The following is a 15,588-nucleotide window of genomic DNA, read 5'->3' as shown; positions in this document are numbered from 1 at the left end:
TCAGAGGTGGGGAATCAGAGTCCGGGAATCAGAGATGGGGATTCAGAGGCGGGGAATGAGATATGGAGAATCAGAGGCGGGGAATCAGAGGCGGGGATTCAGAGCTGGGGAATCAGAGGCGGGGAATCAGAGTTGGGGAATCAGAGGCAGGGAATCAGATATGGGGAATCAGAGGCGGGGAATCAGATGTGGGGAAACAGAGGCGGGGAATCAGATATGGGGAATCAGAAGTGGGGAATCAGGGGCAGGGAATCAGTGGCAGGGAATCAGAGGCGGGGAATCAGAGGCGGGGAATCAGAGGCAGGGAATCAGACACGGGGAATCAGAGGCGGGGAATCAGAGATGGGGAATCAGAGGCGGGGAATCAGAGGCAGGGAATCGGACGTCAGGAATCAGAGGCGGGGAATCAGAGCTGGGGAATCAGAGGCAGGGAATCAGAGTTGGGGAATCAGATATGGGGAAATAGAGGCGGGGAATCAGATATGGGGAATCAGAGGTGTGGAATCAGAGGTTGGGAAAAAGAGGCAGGGAATCAGAGGCGGGGAAACAGAGGCGGGGAATCAGATATGGGGAATCAGAGGTGTCGAATCAAAGGCGGTGAAACAGAGATGGGGAATCAGGGCAGGGAATCAGAGGCAGGGAATCAGAGCTGGGGAAACAGAAGGGGGGAATCAGATATGGGGAATCAGAGGTGGGGAATCAGGGGCGGGGAATCAGTGGCAGGGAATCAGAGCTGGGGAATCAGAGGTGGGGAATCAGAGCTGGGGAAACAGAGGCAGGGAATCAGATATGGGGAATCAGAGGTGGGAAATCAGGGGCGGGGAATCAGTGGCAGGGAATCAGATGCCGGGAATAAAAGGCGGGGAATCAGAGCTGGGGAATCAGAGGCGGGGAATCAGAGTTGGGGAATCAGAGGAGGGGAATCAGATATGGGGAAACAGAGGCCGGGAATCAGAGGCAGGGAAACAGAGGCGGGGAATCAGATATGGGGAATCAGAGGTGGGGAATTAGAGGTTGCGAATCAGAGGCAGGGAATCAGAGGCGGGGAATCAGAGGCGGGGAATCAGAGGCAGGGAATCGGATGTGCGGAATAAGAGATGGGGAATCAGAGGTTGGGATTCAGAGGTGGTGAATCAGAAAAGGGGAATCAGAGGCGGGGAATCAGAGGCAGGGAATCAGACGCAGGGAATCAAAGGCGGGGAATCATAGCTGGCGAATTAGAGGAGGAGAATCAGAGTTGGGGAATCAGAGGCGGGGAATCAGATATGGGGAAACAGAGGCGGGGAATCAGAGGCGGGGAAACAGAGGCGGGGAATCAGATATGGGGAATCAGAGGTGGGGAATCCGGGGCAGGGAATCAGTGGCAGGGAATCAGACGCGGGGAATCAGAGGCGGGGAATCGGATGCCGCAATTCAGAGGCGGGAAATCAGAGCTGGGGAATCAGAGGAGGGGAATCAGAGTTGTGAATCAGAGGCGGCGAAGCAGATATGGGGAAAATGAGGCGGGGAATCTGATATGGGGAATCAAAGGCGGGGAATCAGATATGGGGAATCAGAGGCTGGGAATCAGAGGGGGGGAAACAGAGGCGGGGAATAAGATATGGGGAATCAGAGGCGGGGAATCAGAGTTGGGGAATCAGAGGCAGGGAATCAGATATGGGGAATCAGAGGCGGGGAATCAGAGGCGGGGATACAGGTGGGGAATCAGATATGGGGAATCAGAAGTGGGGAATCAGGGGCAGGGAATCAGTGGCAGGGAATCAGAGGGGGGGAATCAGAGGCGGGGAATCAGAGTAAGGGAATCAGACACGGTGAATCAGAGGCGGGGAATCAGAGATGGGGAATCAGAGGCGGGGAATCAGAGGCAGGGAATCGGACGCCGGGAATCAGAGGCGGGGAATCAGAGCTGGGGAATCAGAGGCGGGGAATCAGAGTTGGGGAATCAGAGGCGGGGAATCAGATATGGGGAAATAGAGTCGGGGAATCAGATATGGGGAATCAGAGGTGTGGAATCAGAGGTTGGGAATCAGAGGCAGGGAATCAGAGGCGGGGAAACAGAGGCGGGGAATCAGATATGGTGAATCAGAGGTTGCGAATCAAAGGCGGTGAAACAGAGATGGGGAATCAGGGCAGGGAATCAGAGGCAGGGAATCAGAGCTGGGGAAACAGAGGCGGGGAATCAGATATGGGGAATCAGAGGTGGGGAATCAGGTGCGGGGAATCAGTGGCAGGGAATCAGAGCTGGGGAATCAGAGGTGGGGAATCAGAGCTGGGGAGACAGAGGCGGGGAATCAGATATGGGGAATTAGAGGTGGGGAATCAGGGGCGGGGAATCAGTGGCAGGGAATCAGAGGCCGGGAATAAAAGGCGGGGAATCAGAGCTGGGGAATCAGAGGCGGGGAATCAGAGTTGGGGAATCAGAGGAGGGGAATCAGATATGGGGAAACAGAGGCCGGGAATCAGAGGCAGGGAAACAGAGGCGGGGAATCAGATATGGGGAATCAGAGGTGGGGAATTAGAGGTTGCGAATCAGAGGCAGGGAATCTGAGGCGGGGAATCAGAGGCGGGGAATCAGAGGCAGGGAATCGGATGTGCGGAATCAGAGATGGGGAATCAGAGGTGGGGATTCAGAGGTGGTGAATCAGAGAAGGGGAATCAGAGGCGGGGAATCAGAGGCAGGGAATCAGATGCAGGAAATCAGAGGCGGGGAATCATAGCTGGCGAATTAGTGGAGGGGAATCAGAGTTGGGGAATCAGAGGCGGGGAATCAGATATGGGGAAACAGAGGCGGGGAATCAGAGGCGGGGAAACAGAGGCGGGGAATCAGATATGGGAAATCAGAGGTGGGGAATCAGGGGCAGGGATTCAGTGGCAGGGAATCAGACGCGGGGAATCAGAGGCGGGGAATCAGAGGCAGGGAATCAGACACGGGGAATCAGATGCGGGGAATCAGAGATGGGGAATCAGAGGCGGGGAATCAGAGGCAGGGAATCGGATGCCGGAAATCAGAGGCGGGAAATCAGAGCTGGGGAATCAGAGGCGGGGAATCAGAGTTGGGGAATCAGAGGCGGCGAAGCAGATATGGGGAAAATGAGGCGGGGAATCAGATATGGGGAATCAGAGGCGGGGAATCAGATATGGGGAATCAGAGGCTGGGAATCAGAGGGGGGGAAACAGAGGCGGGGAATAAGATATGGGGAATCAGAGGTGGGGAATCAGGGGCGGGGAATCAGTGGCAGGGAATCAGAGGCGGGGAATCAGAGGCGGGGATTCAGAGGCAGGGAAGCAGACACGGGGAATCAGAGCTGGGGAATCAGAGATGGGGAATCAGAGGCGGGGAATCAGAGGCAGGGAATCAGATGCGGGGAATCAGAGGCGGGGAATCAGAGCTGGGGAATCAGAGGCGGGGAATCAGAGCTGGGGAATCAGAGGCGGGGAATCAGAGGCAGGGAATCAGATGCGGGGAATCAGAGGTGGGGAATCAGAGGCGGTGAATCAGAGATGGGGAATAAGAGGCGGGGAATCAGAGGCAGGAAATCAGACACGGGGATTCAGAGGCTGGGAATCAGACGGGGGGAATCAAAGGCGGGGAATCAGAGCTGGTGAATCAGAGGCAGGGAATCAGAGTTGGGGATTCAGAGGCAGGGAATCAGATATGGGGAAACAGAGGCGGGGAATCAGAGGCGGGCAAACAGAGGCGGGGAATTAGATATGGGGAATAAGAGGTGGGGAATCAGAGGTGGTGAATCAGAGATGGGGAATCACAGGCGGGGAATCAGAGGCAGGGAATAGAACGCGGGGAATCAGAGGCAGGGAATCAGAGCTGTGGAATCAGAGGCGGGGAATCAGATATGGGAAAACAGAAGCGGGGAATCAGAGGCGGGGAAACAGAGGCGGGGAATCAGACATGGGGAATCGGATGCGGAGAATCAGAGGTGGGGAATCAGAGCTGGGGAATCAGAGGCGGGGAATCAGAGTTGGGGCATCAGAGGTGGGGAATTAGATATGGGGAAACAGAGGCGGGGAATCAGAGGCGGGGAAACAGAGGCGGGGAATCAGATATGTGGAATCAGAGGTGGGGAATCAGAGGCAGGGAATCAGATGTGCGGAATCAGAGATGGGGAATCAGAGGCACGGAATCAGAATCAGAAGCGGGGAATCATAGGCCGGGAATCAGAGACCGGGAATCAGATGCTGGGAATAAGAGGCCGGGAATCAGAGGTGGGGAATCAGTGTCCGGGAATCAGAGATGGGGATTCAGAGGCGGGGAATGAGATATGGAGAATCAGAGGCGGGGAATCAGAGGCGGGGAAACAGAGGTGGTGAATCAGATATGGGGAATCAGAGGTGGCGAATCAAAGGCGGTGAATCAGAGATGGGGAATCAGAGGCGCGGAATCAGAGGCAGGGAATCAGATGTGGGGAATCAGAGGAGGCGAATCAGAGCTGGCGAATCAGAGGCGGGGAATAGAGGTGGGCAATCAGAGCCGGGGAATCAGATATGGGGAAACAGAGGCGGGGAATCAGATATGGGGAATAAGAGGTGGGGAATCAGAGGTTGTGAATCAGAGATAGGGAATCAAGGCGGGGAATCAGAGGCAGGGAATCAGATGCGGGGAATCAGAGGCGTGGATTCAGAGCTGGGGAATCAGAGGCGGGGAATCAGAGTTGGGGAATCAGGGGCAGGGAATCAGATATGGGGAATCAGAGGAGGGGTATCAGAGGCGGGAAACAGAGGCGGGGAATCAGATATGGGGAATCAGAGGTGGGGAATCAGGGGCAGGGAATCAGTGGCAGGGAATCAGAGGCGGGGAATCAGAGGAGGGGAATCAGAGGCAGGGAATCAGACACGGGGAATCAGAGGCGGGGAATCAGAGATGGGGAATCAGAGGCGGGGAATCAGAGCTGGGGAATAAGAGGCGGGGAATCAGAGGCAGGAAATCAGACACGGGGATTCAGAGGCTGGGAATCAGACGCGGGGAATCAGAGGCGGGGAATCAGAGGTGGGGAATCAGAGGCGGTGAATCAGAGATGGGGAATAAGAGGCGGGGAATCAGAGGCAGGAAATCAGACACGAGGATTCAGAGGCTGGGAATCAGACGCGGGGAATCAGAGGCGGGGAATGAGATATGGAGAATCAGAGGCGGGGAATCAGAGGCGGGGAAACAGAGGTGGTGAATCAGATATGGGGAATCAGAGGTGGCGAATCAAAGGCGGTGAATCAGAGATGGGGAATCAGAGGCGCGGAATCAGAGGCAGGGAATCAGATGCGGGGAATCAGATATGGGGAATCAGAGGTGGGGAATTAGAGGTTGCGAATCAGAGGCAGGGAATCAGAGGCGGGGAATCAGAGGCGGGGAATCAGAGGCAGGGAATCGGATGTGCGGAATAAGAGATGGGGAATCAGAGGTTGGGATTCAGAGGTGGTGAATCAGAAAAGGGGAATCAGAGGCGGGGAATCAGAGGCAGGGAATCAGACGCAGGGAATCAAAGGCGGGGAATCATAGCTGGCGAATTAGAGGAGGAGAATCAGAGTTGGGGAATCAGAGGCGGGGAATCAGATATGGGGAAACAGAGGCGGGGAATCAGAGGCGGGGAAACAGAGGCGGGGAATCAGATATGGGGAATCAGAGGTGGGGAATCCGGGGCAGGGAATCAGTGGCAGGGAATCAGACGCGGGGAATCAGAGGCGGGGAATCGGATGCCGCAATTCAGAGGCGGGAAATCAGAGCTGGGGAATCAGAGGAGGGGAATCAGAGTTGTGAATCAGAGGCGGCGAAGCAGATATGGGGAAAATGAGGCGGGGAATCTGATATGGGGAATCAAAGGCGGGGAATCAGATATGGGGAATCAGAGGCTGGGAATCAGAGGGGGGGAAACAGAGGCGGGGAATAAGATATGGGGAATCAGAGGCGGGGAATCAGAGTTGGGGAATCAGAGGCAGGGAATCAGATATGGGGAATCAGAGGCGGGGAATCAGAGGCGGGGATACAGGTGGGGAATCAGATATGGGGAATCAGAAGTGGGGAATCAGGGGCAGGGAATCAGTGGCAGGGAATCAGAGGGGGGGAATCAGAGGCGGGGAATCAGAGTAAGGGAATCAGACACGGTGAATCAGAGGCGGGGAATCAGAGATGGGGAATCAGAGGCGGGGAATCAGAGGCAGGGAATCGGACGCCGGGAATCAGAGGCGGGGAATCAGAGCTGGGGAATCAGAGGCGGGGAATCAGAGTTGGGGAATCAGAGGCGGGGAATCAGATATGGGGAAATAGAGTCGGGGAATCAGATATGGGGAATCAGAGGTGTGGAATCAGAGGTTGGGAATCAGAGGCAGGGAATCAGAGGCGGGGAAACAGAGGCGGGGAATCAGATATGGTGAATCAGAGGTTGCGAATCAAAGGCGGTGAAACAGAGATGGGGAATCAGGGCAGGGAATCAGAGGCAGGGAATCAGAGCTGGGGAAACAGAGGCGGGGAATCAGATATGGGGAATCAGAGGTGGGGAATCAGGTGCGGGGAATCAGTGGCAGGGAATCAGAGCTGGGGAATCAGAGGTGGGGAATCAGAGCTGGGGAAACAGAGGCGGGGAATCAGATATGGGGAATCAGAGGTGGGGAATCAGGGGCGGGGAATCAGTGGCAGGGAATCAGAGGCCGGGAATAAAAGGCGGGGAATCAGAGCTGGGGAATCAGAGGCGGGGAATCAGAGTTGGGGAATCAGAGGAGGGGAATCAGATATGGGGAAACAGAGGCCGGGAATCAGAGGCAGGGAAACAGAGGCGGGGAATCAGATATGGGGAATCAGAGGTGGGGAATTAGAGGTTGCGAATCAGAGGCAGGGAATCTGAGGCGGGGAATCAGAGGCGGGGAATCAGAGGCAGGGAATCGGATGTGCGGAATCAGAGATGGGGAATCAGAGGTGGGGATTCAGAGGTGGTGAATCAGAGAAGGGGAATCAGAGGCGGGGAATCAGAGGCAGGGAATCAGATGCAGGAAATCAGAGGCGGGGAATCATAGCTGGCGAATTAGTGGAGGGGAATCAGAGTTGGGGAATCAGAGGCGGGGAATCAGATATGGGGAAACAGAGGCGGGGAATCAGAGGCGGGGAAACAGAGGCGGGGAATCAGATATGGGAAATCAGAGGTGGGGAATCAGGGGCAGGGATTCAGTGGCAGGGAATCAGACGCGGGGAATCAGAGGCGGGGAATCAGAGGCAGGGAATCAGACACGGGGAATCAGATGCGGGGAATCAGAGATGGGGAATCAGAGGCGGGGAATCAGAGGCAGGGAATCGGATGCCGGAAATCAGAGGCGGGAAATCAGAGCTGGGGAATCAGAGGCGGGGAATCAGAGTTGGGGAATCAGAGGCGGCGAAGCAGATATGGGGAAAATGAGGCGGGGAATCAGATATGGGGAATCAGAGGCGGGGAATCAGATATGGGGAATCAGAGGCTGGGAATCAGAGGGGGGGAAACAGAGGCGGGGAATAAGATATGGGGAATCAGAGGTGGGGAATCAGGGGCGGGGAATCAGTGGCAGGGAATCAGAGGCGGGGAATCAGAGGCGGGGATTCAGAGGCAGGGAAGCAGACACGGGGAATCAGAGCTGGGGAATCAGAGATGGGGAATCAGAGGCGGGGAATCAGAGGCAGGGAATCAGATGCGGGGAATCAGAGGCGGGGAATCAGAGCTGGGGAATCAGAGGCGGGGAATCAGAGCTGGGGAATCAGAGGCGGGGAATCAGAGGCAGGGAATCAGATGCGGGGAATCAGAGGTGGGGAATCAGAGGCGGTGAATCAGAGATGGGGAATAAGAGGCGGGGAATCAGAGGCAGGAAATCAGACACGGGGATTCAGAGGCTGGGAATCAGACGGGGGGAATCAAAGGCGGGGAATCAGAGCTGGTGAATCAGAGGCAGGGAATCAGAGTTGGGGATTCAGAGGCAGGGAATCAGATATGGGGAAACAGAGGCGGGGAATCAGAGGCGGGCAAACAGAGGCGGGGAATTAGATATGGGGAATAAGAGGTGGGGAATCAGAGGTGGTGAATCAGAGATGGGGAATCACAGGCGGGGAATCAGAGGCAGGGAATAGAACGCGGGGAATCAGAGGCAGGGAATCAGAGCTGGGGAATCAGAGGCGGGGAATCAGATATGGGAAAACAGAAGCGGGGAATCAGAGGCGGGGAAACAGAGGCGGGGAATCAGACATGGGGAATCGGATGCGGAGAATCAGAGGTGGGGAATCAGAGCTGGGGAATCAGAGGCGGGGAATCAGAGTTGGGGCATCAGAGGTGGGGAATTAGATATGGGGAAACAGAGGCGGGGAATCAGAGGCGGGGAAACAGAGGCGGGGAATCAGATATGTGGAATCAGAGGTGGGGAATCAGAGGCAGGGAATCAGATGTGCGGAATCAGAGATGGGGAATCAGAGGCACGGAATCAGAATCAGAAGCGGGGAATCATAGGCCGGGAATCAGAGACCGGGAATCAGATGCTGGGAATAAGAGGCCGGGAATCAGAGGTGGGGAATCAGTGTCCGGGAATCAGAGATGGGGATTCAGAGGCGGGGAATGAGATATGGAGAATCAGAGGCGGGGAATCAGAGGCGGGGAAACAGAGGTGGTGAATCAGATATGGGGAATCAGAGGTGGCGAATCAAAGGCGGTGAATCAGAGATGGGGAATCAGAGGCGCGGAATCAGAGGCAGGGAATCAGATGTGGGGAATCAGAGGAGGCGAATCAGAGCTGGCGAATCAGAGGCGGGGAATAGAGGTGGGCAATCAGAGCCGGGGAATCAGATATGGGGAAACAGAGGCGGGGAATCAGATATGGGGAATAAGAGGTGGGGAATCAGAGGTTGTGAATCAGAGATAGGGAATCAAGGCGGGGAATCAGAGGCAGGGAATCAGATGCGGGGAATCAGAGGCGTGGATTCAGAGCTGGGGAATCAGAGGCGGGGAATCAGAGTTGGGGAATCAGGGGCAGGGAATCAGATATGGGGAATCAGAGGAGGGGTATCAGAGGCGGGAAACAGAGGCGGGGAATCAGATATGGGGAATCAGAGGTGGGGAATCAGGGGCAGGGAATCAGTGGCAGGGAATCAGAGGCGGGGAATCAGAGGAGGGGAATCAGAGGCAGGGAATCAGACACGGGGAATCAGAGGCGGGGAATCAGAGATGGGGAATCAGAGGCGGGGAATCAGAGCTGGGGAATAAGAGGCGGGGAATCAGAGGCAGGAAATCAGACACGGGGATTCAGAGGCTGGGAATCAGACGCGGGGAATCAGAGGCGGGGAATCAGAGGTGGGGAATCAGAGGCGGTGAATCAGAGATGGGGAATAAGAGGCGGGGAATCAGAGGCAGGAAATCAGACACGAGGATTCAGAGGCTGGGAATCAGACGCGGGGAATCAGAGGCGGGGAATGAGATATGGAGAATCAGAGGCGGGGAATCAGAGGCGGGGAAACAGAGGTGGTGAATCAGATATGGGGAATCAGAGGTGGCGAATCAAAGGCGGTGAATCAGAGATGGGGAATCAGAGGCGCGGAATCAGAGGCAGGGAATCAGATGCGGGGAATCAGAGGAGGCGAATCAGAGCTGGCGAATCAGAGGCGGAAAATAGAGGTGGGCAATCAGAGCCGGGGAATCCGATATGGGGAAACAGAGGCGGGGAATCAGATATGGGGAATAAGAGGTGGGGAATCAGAGGTTGTGAATCAGAGATGGGGAATGAAGGCGGGGAATCAGAGGCAGGGAATCAGATGCGGGGAATCAGAGGCGTGGATACAGAGCTGGGGAATCAGAGGCGGGGAATCAGAGTTGGGGAATCAGAGGCAGGGAATCAGATATGGGGAATCAGAGGCGGGGAATCAGAGGCGGGGAAACAGAGGCGGGGAATCAGATATGGGGAATCAGAGGTGGGGAATCAGGGGCAGGGAATCAGTGGCAGGGAATCAGAGGCGGGGAATCAGAGGCGGGGAATCAGAGGCAGGGAATCAGATACGGGGAATCAGAGGCGGGGAATCAGAGATGGGGAATCAGAGGCGGGGAATCAGAGGCAGGGAATCGGACGCCGGGTATCAGAGGCGGGGAATCAGAGCTGGGGAATCAGAGGCGGGGAATCAGAGTTGGGGAATCAGAGGCGGGGAATCAGATATGGGGAAATAGAGGTGGGGAATCAGATATGGAAAATCAGAGGTGTGGAATCAGAGGTTGGGAATCAGAGGCAGGGAATCAGAGGCGGGGAAACAGAGGCGGGGAATCAGATATGGTGAATCAGAGGTGGCGAATCAAAGGCGGTGAAACAGAGATGGGGAATCAGGGCAGGGAATCAGAGGCAGGGAATCAGAGCTGGGGAAACAGAGGCGGGGAATCAGATATGGGGAATCAGAGGTGGGGAATCAGGGGCGGGGAATCAGTGGCAGGGAATCAGAGCTGGGGAATCAGAGGTGGGGAATCAGAGCTGGGGAAACAGAGGCGGGGAATCAGATATGGGGAATCAGAGGTGGGGAATTAGATGTTGCGAATCAGAGGCAGGGAATCAGAGGCGGGGAATCAGAGGCGGGGAATCAGAGGCAGGGAATCGGATGTGCGGAATCAGAGATGGGGAATCAGAGGTGGGGATTCAGAGGTGGTGAATCAGAGAAGGGGAATCAGAGGCGGGGAATCAGAGGCAGGGAATCAGACGCAGGGAATCAAAGGCGGGGAATCATAGCTGGCGAATTAGAGGAGTGGAATCAGAGTTGGGGAATCAGAGGCAGGGAATCAGATATGGGGAAACAGAGGCGGGGAATCAGAGGCGGGGAAACAGAGGCGGGAAATCAGATATGGGGAATCAGAGGTGGGGAATCAGGGGCAGGGAATCAGTGGCAGGGAATCAGACGCGGGGAATCAGAGGAGGGGAATCAGATGCATGGAATCAGACACGGGGAATCAGAGGCGGTGAATCAGAGATGGGGAATCAGAGGCGGGGAATCAGAGGCAGGGAATCGGATGCCGGAAATCAGAGGCGGGAAATCAGAGCTGGGGAATCAGAGGAGGGGAATCAGAGTTGGGGAATCAGAGGCGGCGAAGCAGATATGGGGAAAATGAGGCGGGGAATCAGATATGGGGAATCAAAGGCGGGGAATCAGATATGGGGAATCAGAGGCAGGGAATCAGATATGGGGAATCAGAGGCGGGGAATCAGAGGCGGGGAAACAGGCGGGGAATCAGATATGGGGAATCAGAAGTGGGGAATCAGGGGCAGGGAATCAGTGGCAGGGAATCAGAGTGGGGGAATCAGAGGCGGGGAATCAGAGTAAGGGAATCAGACACGGGGAATCAGAGGCGGGGAATCAGAGATGGGGAATCAGAGGCGGGGAATCAGAGGCAGGGAATCGGACGCCGCGAATCAGAGGCGGGGAATCAGAGCTGGGGAATCAGAGGCTGGGAATCAGAGTTGGGGAATCAGAGGCGGGGAATCAGATATGGGGAAATAGAGTCGGGGAATCAGATATGGGGAATCAGAGGTGTGGAATCAGAGGTTGGGAATCAGAGGCAGCGAATCAGAGGCGGGGAAACAGAGGCGGGGAATCAGATATGGGGAATCAGAGGTGGCGAATCAAAGGCGGTGAAACAGAGATGGGGAATCAGGGCAGGGAATCAGAGGCAGGGAATCAGAGCTGGGGAAACAGAGGCGGGGAATCAGATATGGGGAATCAGAGGTGGGGAATCAGGGGCGGGGAATCAGTGGCAAGGAAAGAGCTGGGGAATCAGAGGTGGGGAATCAGAGCTGGGGAAACAGAGGCGGGGAATCAGATATGGGGAATCAGAGGTGGGGAATCAGGGGCGGGGAATCAGTGGCAGGGAATCAGAGGCCGGGAATAAAAGGCGGGGAATCAGAGCTGGGGAATCAGAGGCGGGGAATCAGAGTTGGGGAATCAGAGGAGGGGAATCAGATATGGGGAAACAGAGGCCGGGAATCAGAGGCAGGGAAACAGAGGCGGGGAATCAGAGATGGGGATTCAGAGGCGGGGAATGAGATATGGAGAATCAGAGGCGGGGAATCAGAGGCGGGGATTCAGAGCCGGGGAATCAGAGGCGGGGAATCAGAGTTGGGGAATCAGAGGCAGGGAATCAGATATGGGGAATCAGAGGCGGGGAATCAGAGGTGGGGAAACAGAGGCGGGGAATCAGATATGGGGAATCAGAAGTTGGGAATCAGGGGCAGGGAATCAGTGGCAGGGAATCAGAGGCGGGGAATCAGAGGCGGGGAATCAGAGGCAGGGAATCAGACACGGGGAATCAGAGGCGGGGAATCAGAGATGGGGAATCAGAGGCGGGGAATCAGAGGCAGGGAATCGGACGTCGGGAATGAGAGGCGGGGAATCAGAGCTGGGGAATCAGAGGCAGGGAATCAGAGTTGGGGAATCAGAGGCGGGGAATCAGATATGGGGAAATAGAGGCGGGGAATCAGATATGGGGAATCAGAGGTGTGGAATCAGAGGTTGGGAATCAGAGGCAGGGAATCAGAGGCGGGGAAACAGAGGCGGGGAATCAGATATGGGGAATCAGAGGTGGCGAATCAAAGGCGGTGAAACAGAGATGGGGAATCAGGGCAGGGAATCAGAGGCAGGGAATCAGAGCTGGGGAAACAGAAGGGGGGAATCAGATATGGGGAATCAGAGGTGGGGAATCAGGGGCGGGGAATCAGTGGCAGGGAATCAGAGCTGGGGAATTAGAGGTGGGGAATCAGAGCTGGGGAAACAGAGGCGGGGAATCAGATATGGGGAATCAGAGGTGGGGAATCAGGGGCGGGGAATCAGTGGCAGGGAATCAGATGCCGGGAATAAAAGGCGGGGAATCAGAGCTGGTGAATCAGAGGCGGGGAATCAGAGTTGGGGAATCAGAGGAGGGGAATCAGATATGGGGAAACAGAGGCCGGGAATCAGAGGCAGGGAAACAGAGGCGGGGAATCAGATATGGGGAATCAGAGGTGGGGAATTAGAGGTTGCGAATCAGAGGCAGGGAATCAGAGGCGGGGAATCAGAGGCGGGGAATCAGAGGCGGGGAATCAGAGGCAGGGAATCGGATGTGCGGAATAAGAGATGGGGAATCAGAGGTTGGGATTCAGAGGTGGTGAATCAGAAAAGGGGAATCAGAGGCGGGGAATCAGAGGCAGGGAATCAGACGCAGGGAATCAAAGGCGGGGAATCATAGCTGGCGAATTAGAGGAGGGGAATCAGAGTTGGGGAATCAGAGGCGGGGAATCAGATATGGGGAAACAGAGGCGGGGAATCAGAGGCGGGGAAACAGAGGCGGGGAATCAGATATGGGGAATCAGAGGTGGGGAATCCGGGGCAGGGAATCAGTGGCAGGGAATCAGACGCGGGGAATCAGAGGCGGGGAATCGGATGCCGCAATTCAGAGGCGGGAAATCAGAGCTGGGGAATCAGAGGAGGGGAATCAGAGTTGGGGAATCAGAGGCGGCGAAGCAGATATGGGGAAAATGAGGCGGGGAATCTGATATGGGGAATCAAAGGCGGGGAATCAGATATGGGGAATCAGAGGCTGGGAATCAGAGGGGGGGAAACAGAGGCGGGGAATAAGATATGGGGAATCAGAGGCGGGGAATCAGAGTTGGGGAATCAGAGGCAGGGAATCAGATATGGGGAATCAGAGGCGGGGAATCAGAGGCGGGGAAACAGGCGGGGAATCAGATATGGGGAATCAGAAGTGGGGAATCAGGGGCAGGGAATCAGTGGCAGGGAATCAGAGGGGGGGAATCAGAGGCGGGGAATCAGAGTAAGGGAATCAGACACGGGGAATCAGAGGCGGGGAATCAGAGCTGGGGAATCAGAGGCGGGGATTCAGAGTTGGGGAATCAGAGGCGGGGAATCAGATATGGGGAAATAGAGTCGGGGAATCAGATATGGGGAATCAGAGGTGTGGAATCAGAGGTTGGGAATCAGAGGCAGGGAATCAGAGGCGGGGAAACAGAGGCGGGGAATCAGATATGGTGAATCAGAGGTTGCGAATCGAAGGCGGTGAAACAGAGATGGGGAATCAGGGCAGGGAATCAGAGGCAGGGAATCAGAGCTGGGGAAACAGAGGCGGGGAATCAGATATGGGGAATCAGAGGTGGGGAATCAGGGGCGGGGAATCAGTGGCAGGGAATCAGAGCTGGGGAATCAGAGGTGGGGAATCAGAGCTGGGGAAACAGAGGCGGGGAATCAGATATGGGGAATCAGAGGTGGGGAATCAGGGGCGGGGAATCAGTGGCAGGGAATCAGAGGCCGGGAATAAAAGGCGGGGAATCAGAGCTGGGGAATCAGAGGCGGGGAATCAGAGTTGGGGAATCAGAGGAGGGGAATCAGATATGGGGAAACAGAGGCCGGGTATCAGAGGCAGGGAAACAGAGGCGGGGAATCAGATATGGGGAATCAGAGGTGGGGAATTAGAGGTTGCGAATCAGAGGCAGGGAATCAGAGGCGGGGAATCAGAGGCGGGGAATCAGAGGCAGGGAATCGGATGTGCGGAATCAGAGATGGGGAATCAGAGGTGGGGATTCAGAGGTGGTGAATCAGAGAAGGGGAATCAGAGGCGGGGAATCAGAGGCAGGGAATCAGATGCAGGAAATCAGAGGCGGGGAATCATAGCTGGCGAATTAGAGGAGGGGAATCAGAGTTGGGGAATCAGAGGCGGGGAATCAGATATGGGGAAACAGAGGCGGGGAATCAGAGGCGGGGAAACAGAGGCGGGGAATCAGATATGGGAAATCAGAGGTGGGGAATCAGGGGCAGGGAATCAGTGGCAGGGAATCAGACGCGGGGAATCAGAGGCGGGGAATCAGAGGCAGGGAATCAGACACGGGGAATCAGAGGCGGGGAATCAGAGATGGGGAATCAGAGGCGGGGAATCAGAGGCAGGGAATCGGATGCCAGAAATCAGAGGCGGGAAATCAGAGCTGGGGAATCAGAGGCGGGGAATCAGAGTTGGGGAATCAGAGGCGGCGAAGCAGATATGGGGAAAATGAGGCGGGGAATCAGATATGGGGAATCAGAGGCGGGGAATCAGATATGGGGAATCAGAGGCTGGGAATCAGTGGGGGGGAAACAGAGGCGGGGAATAAGATATGGGGAATCAGAGGTGGGGAATCAGGGGCGGGGAATCAGTGGCAGGGAATCAGAGGCGGGCAATCAGAGGCGGGGATTCAGAGGCAGGGAATCAGACACGGGGAATCAGAGCTGGGGAATCAGAGATGGCGAATCAGAGGCGGGGAATCAGAGGCAGGGAATCAGACGCGGGGAATCAGAGGCGGGGAATCAGAGCTGGGGAATCAGAGGCGGGGAATCAGAGCTGGGGAATCAGAGGCGGGGTATCAGAGGCAGGGAATCAGACGCGGGGAATCAGAGGTGGGGAATCAGAGGCGGTGAATCAGAGATGGGGAATAAGAGGCGGGGAATCAGAGGCAGGAAATCAGACACGGGGATTCAGAGGCTGGGAATCAGACGGGGGGAATCAAAGGCGGGGAATCAGAGTTGGTGAAACAGAGGCAGGGAATCAGAGTTGGGGATTCAGAGGCAGGGAATCAGATATGGGGAAACAGAGG

This window comes from Narcine bancroftii, chromosome 4 (assembly GCF_036971445.1).
Source record: "Narcine bancroftii isolate sNarBan1 chromosome 4, sNarBan1.hap1, whole genome shotgun sequence".
NCBI lineage: Eukaryota > Metazoa > Chordata > Chondrichthyes > Torpediniformes > Narcinidae > Narcine > Narcine bancroftii.
The sequence above is the reverse complement of the archived record's forward strand: the minus strand, read 5'-3'. Positions refer to the sequence as shown.